Below are 5,508 nucleotides of genomic sequence, written 5' to 3'. Positions count from 1 at the left end.
CACACTCCACCTTGGGCAGTGTCCATGCAGTGTCCCTGCTCTGGGTGTGTGAGTGCTGCCTAATGAGAGTCCCAGACACCTTCTCTATCTAGGAGCTCTTCTGATCTTCCAGCTGTTCAACCAGCCCCTTCATCCCACAAGCATTGCAGGAGGGAGCGGGAGTGGGAGGGGGAAAGCCACTTCACAGGCATTCAGAGAGGGAGAGGAGACAAAAATGGGAATGGGGGAAGTATAACACACCTATTGAGCATAGAAATCACTGCTGTTCCTACAACAGCAGGGACAGGCCACTAGGAGCTGGGAAAAATTAAGCCATCATGTTTCTGCCTGGTTTTGAACCAGGGACCTTTTGCGTGTTAGGCAAACGTGATAACCACTATACTACAGAAACTCTGTTGCAGGGCTGTGCCCCTCCCTTCATAAGAACATAAGAACGGCCATACTGGGTCAGACCAAAGGTCCATCCATCCCCATATCCTATCTGCCAATAGTGGCCAATGCCAGGTACCCCAGAGGGACTGAACCTAACAGGTAATGATCAAGTGATCTCTCTCCTGCCATCCATCTCTACCCTCTGACAAACAGAGGCTAGCGATACCATTTCTTACCCAGGCTGCCTAATAGCCATTAATGGACTTAACCTCCATTAATTTATCTGCAAAAATAATGAGGAGTACTTATGGCACCTTAGAGACTAACAAATGTATTTGAGCATAAGCTTTTGAGGGCTAAAACCCACTTCATCGGATGCATGCAGTTAAAAATACAGTAGGAAATATATATACACACAGAGAACATGAAAAAAATGGGTGTTGCCATACACACTATAACGAGAGTGATCAGTTAACGTGAGTGGTTATCAGCAGGAGAAAAAAAACTGATGTTGGGAGGGGAACAGGAGAAAGGACAAAGGAAGCAAGAGACGAAGAGAAAAGAGGGATCAGACAGTGGATGGAGCAAGAGGTGAAACAAAAAGGACAAACCCCAATGTCCCCAGTGATTCTAAGGGACAAAATCCAGGTGTGCAATAAAATTCTGCCTCCTTAAGCTCATGTTTTCCATGCCTAGAATTCAACTGTCACCAGATGGATCAGACTGAACAGGTTTCAAACCTCCAGGAGGCTCTTACCTTCTAAACAGAGACGGCTGTTTTCCAGTAAAATCACTGAAAGGGAAGGAGAAAACTCGAAAGAGGTTCCTCCTGGCGCTCACGTCCGTGAACCCGAATACTCTCTCAGTCCTCAGAGAGAGACCTGGAGAAGGAGACTTGCTGAAGCAAAACCACAGGGGTCTCTGAGGTTTCCCTGGCCCCTCGCCCCTGTCCTTCCTGGCTGATGTCAGCATCTCTCTGTGAGGTCACCACCTCCCCACCGCCTTGGACCAATAGTCTGAGGTCCTGCAAAAGGCCTTTGTGATGTCACTGCCACACCCCTCCCTTGCTGTGCCAATGTCCTGCCCCTGGCCAGGCACTTTGCAGGTTTGAGCTGCTCCCTGGGGATCACCCCACTCAAGGAGCGTTCGTTCTAGGCAGCAAGCCGGCTAGACAGGGAAACAGATGCTGCTCCCACTGCTACACTCAGTTTTTCAGAAATTAGTCGACTTTATGGCCAGAAGAGACCATTAGAGCATCTAATCTGACCCCCTGCATATCACAGGCCTCCTGTAGGACACCATAGCTATTTTTGGGGCAAACACATTCCAGAAAGGCATCTAGTCTTCATGAAATGACATCAAGAGATGGAGAATCCACCACTTTCCTTGGTAGCTTGTTCCTGTGGTGAATCATCCTCGCTGTTCAATATTTGTGCCTTAGTTGTAATATGAATTTGTCTCTTTTCACCTTCCAGCCACTGGGTCTTCTTATGCCTTTCTCTGCTATTTTAAAGAGCCCTTTAATACCCAATCCTTTCTCTCCATTAAGGCACTTCAACACTTCAGTGAAGTCACCTTTCAATCTTCTTTTGATCAGCTAAACAGGTTGAGCTCTTTCAATAGCTCACTAGAAGGCAGACCTCACAACATTTGGTGGCTCTTTCTGCCCCAGCTCCAATTTCACAACATCTTTTTCAAATGGGGACACCAAAGCTGAAGGCAGTATTCCAGTATCAGTCTCAATGATGCCGTGTCACCTCCTGTGACATTATTGACATAATCTGTAACTGTATAGATCACTGTTGCGACCACTGTTCTATATTTGCAGCCAATATTGTAGAAAGGTGTCGTGCAAGGGGTCTATGGAGAGGTTCTGATTGGTTGATTATAATGATGCTATCTCTAGATGTGTATCATTATTGTAGTTGACGTTATGAATATTGGCTCTATGCTGCCCGTATTTCAATCTTGTGCTCTGCTTCCGGTGTCAGTTCTGTCTAGCCTGCTTGATGGCCCATTAAGGACCATCAGCTATACAATCGCCCCACTGAGAGAAGGCAGATACGCCTTGTGACTCAGCAAGGTCTGCAGGGACCTGCCTATGGACAGAACTCTAAGGTGTTTCTACGCCACGTGCTGGACAGAGTGTCCTTGGGACAAAGAAAGCAAAGACCACATGGCAAGAGACTATAAAAAGCTGATGCCTCGTCTCCATCTTGTCTTCAATCCTGCTTCATACCTCTGGAGGGACTTTGCTACAAACTGAAGCTCTGTACAAAGGACTGAATGACCCATCCCAGCTTTGAATAGACTCCAGAGACTTGATTTGAAGCTGCAGTTTATTCCATCACTGTTACAAGCCTGAACCAAGAACTTTGCCATTACTGTATGTGAAGGGTTCAAATCCATGTGCATTTTATATAACAACCTGGTCTATGGATTGTGCCAGTTCTTTTCCAGACCCAAAGTCCGGATTATGGTCAAGGACTAGAGGCCTAGCAAATAGTGACCAGCTAAGAGAAAGCTGGGTAAACAGAAAGCCTTGCTTGCTAAGATAGGCCTGGTCAGCAAATTGCCAGGTGTTGGAGCTTAGAACTAAATGATTGTGTCTTATTCAGAATTGCAGACTGAACAAAGAATCCCTATTGTGTTTGTTTCTTCTCTAGGGAGACATTCTTCCCACAGATCCAACCTTGAGTTTATGAAAAGTTGGCACGTCAGTATAAGATATGACATCCTTCCACCTCCCTTCCAAGGGACCAATGCCTGCCTTAAGACACACAGAAAACAATCTTTATTGCCATATACTTTCACCCTTTCTTTGCTTTAACCCCTAGGAATGTACCTGTTGGACAATCAAAGGAGTTGCTCCATTCCTATGGATCCCAAATCAGAATTCAACATATATATTTTATACTAATAACATTTTATCAAAGTATTAATGAAATGTTAACTTGGTAACTTGAGACCATGGGTGGAGACATTATCTAATCTGTTAATCATTGGCTAATGTGCTTATCCTGTCTTGCAAAACCTGTCCCGGGGTGTGGAACTGCCTAGCCTGTCACTTTCCCCCGCCCATGGAAAATCTATATATTCTATTGTAATTAATTAATTAACAGTGTCTCTGAGCCTAATAAGCCCACTCTGCCAGCACTGTGTGTAATAAAGTCCTATTCTTGACCTCTACATGGTGTAGAGGTATGTCCTTCACAGACACCTGCTGAATAAAGAGGAGATTCAGCATCCAGCTTGGCTGAATGTGTCTCCTCTCCCCACAGCTTGATGATCTTTTGAGGAAATGGAGAAGACTGCCTTTGCCTGGCTGTACATCGCTTGCAAAAGAAACAGGTCTTTTTGGTGACAAGTGTTGAAAGGAGCCATTAGACAAATGTGGAGACAGGAAAAATGTCCCCCAATTGAACTGGCATCTGTGGATGCTGAAGCCACAACACAGAGCGCTAAACACTATATGAGAACGGGTAGTGTCAGAAGAGTCTCTACCAAAGCCTTTTGCCACCAGCAGGGGCCTCTCTGTGCACAGAACTCCTGGTAGCGTGATGGCTGCAGGCAGTGGAGAACTCCATTTTGGCATCTCTTTTGTGGTGAACATCTGCAGTGGCTGTTTAAAGGTCTCTAGATAGTGGTCTTTGTGAAGAAGCTGGCTGAAGAACCTTCCTACTAACCAGGAGAGCCTGGCTTGGCCCGACAGTTCTTCCTTGCCGAACCTAGTGTGTCTGTTGGCTCCTTTTTTTGTATCTCTTTTCAGAAAAAGAAAAGATCTGTCAGCAGAATCCTTCTAAGTGCTTGTTCAAGACAGAGAGAGCCTTCCTTGCGGCTAAGTCTTGGTGCCATGGGGCATGCCTCACTGCAGCACCTCCTGCTGACCATCCTAGCAATTAGCTCTGGTTCACTGGTGCGCCTTCATCTAGTAGCGTCTGGCCACCATCCGTTCTATCATTAGGACCCATGTTGCTCTCAGGACTTCAGTGTCCTCTTATGGACACAGCCCTCTGGCTGTGCCCCACTCAGTTCTCTCCCCCCTCCTGGGTGGGGGGGGGGAGGATGTCCTCTACCCAGACACTTGCCTCAGTGGCCGGCTGCAGTCCAGGGTGTAGCCACCTGTGTCAGTGGCTACTGAGGCAAAAGGAGTGAACCTCCAACCCTGCCATCTGTTTCCCTGGACCATTTCCCAACAGACCTAGAACCTTCCTCCACCTTTGTATCAGGGCCTTAGTCTGGCAGTAGTCAGCCAGGAGGTCACTCATGCACCTCTTACCCCAGCACTACTCTGATCATGGTGCCCTCCTGGCTCCTTCCTTCCTAGCAGCCAATCCTCCCTCCTCAAACTCCAAGGAGTGACTAACTCTTGCTGTGCTGAGCAGCTCTTTATATATGGGCTGCTCCAGCAAGCCTTCTCCTGATTGGCTCTCCCAATAAACCCTTTCTTGATAGGCTGGGTTCTGCACAGCCTCTTCAAGGCTGCCTTAATCTTTCTCCTGCTTGTTTGGGGCAGACAGCCCACCACACATGGAAAGTGGCAAATGAGAAGTCTGGAGCTGAAGGAAAGGTTACCATGACTCAGAACTGAGCCGAGGTTGCTGCGACTGAAACACAGATCACTAACCATTACATGATCACAGTGACTGGTGGGAGAGGCACATGTTAGAAGCCCTCTGTCTACTCAGCTGTGGCTTTCTGTGCACAGAGAGCCAGACACCTCAAGGTCTGCAAGTCTTGAGGGAAATGGGGAACGTCTGTACTTTAGAATTTGCAGGTGTTGACTTGAACCATCAAATGAAACAGTTGCAAATACTTTCTTCAGGCAAGTATCAGAGGGATAGCCGTCTTAGTCTGGTTCTGTAGAAGCAGCAAAGAATCCTGTGGCACCTTATAGACTAACAGACGTTTTGCACCATGAGCTTTCGTGGGTGAATACCCACTTCTTCCGAAGAAGTGGGTATTCACCCACGAAAGCTCATGCTGCAAAACGTCTGTTAGTCTATAAGGTGCCACAGGATTCTTTGCTGTTTCTTCAGGCAGGCACCATGGCTTAGCTGGCTAAAGCACCTGTCTAGTAAACAGGAGATCCTGGGTTCAACTCCCAGTGGTGCCTTGGCATATGGCTTTTGTCTC

At 47.1% G+C, this 5,508-nt stretch overlaps 2 non-coding genes across 2 annotated transcripts; one reads left to right on the top strand and one right to left on the bottom strand.

The window, feature by feature from the left end:
* Nucleotides 1–318: 318 nt before the first annotated feature.
* Nucleotides 319–391, bottom strand: TRNAV-AAC. Its single transcript has one exon. It is a non-coding gene; the product is annotated as a tRNA-Val (tRNA).
* Nucleotides 392–5,414: 5,023 nt separating this feature from the next.
* Nucleotides 5,415–5,488, top strand: TRNAT-AGU. Its single transcript has one exon. It is a non-coding gene; the product is annotated as a tRNA-Thr (tRNA).
* Nucleotides 5,489–5,508: the final 20 nt, after the last annotated feature.

This window comes from Mauremys mutica, unplaced genomic scaffold (genome assembly GCF_020497125.1).
Source record: "Mauremys mutica isolate MM-2020 ecotype Southern unplaced genomic scaffold, ASM2049712v1 Super-Scaffold_100093, whole genome shotgun sequence".
Lineage (NCBI taxonomy): Eukaryota > Metazoa > Chordata > Testudines > Geoemydidae > Mauremys > Mauremys mutica.
The sequence above is the reverse complement of the archived record's forward strand: the minus strand, read 5'-3'. Positions and strand labels throughout refer to the sequence as shown.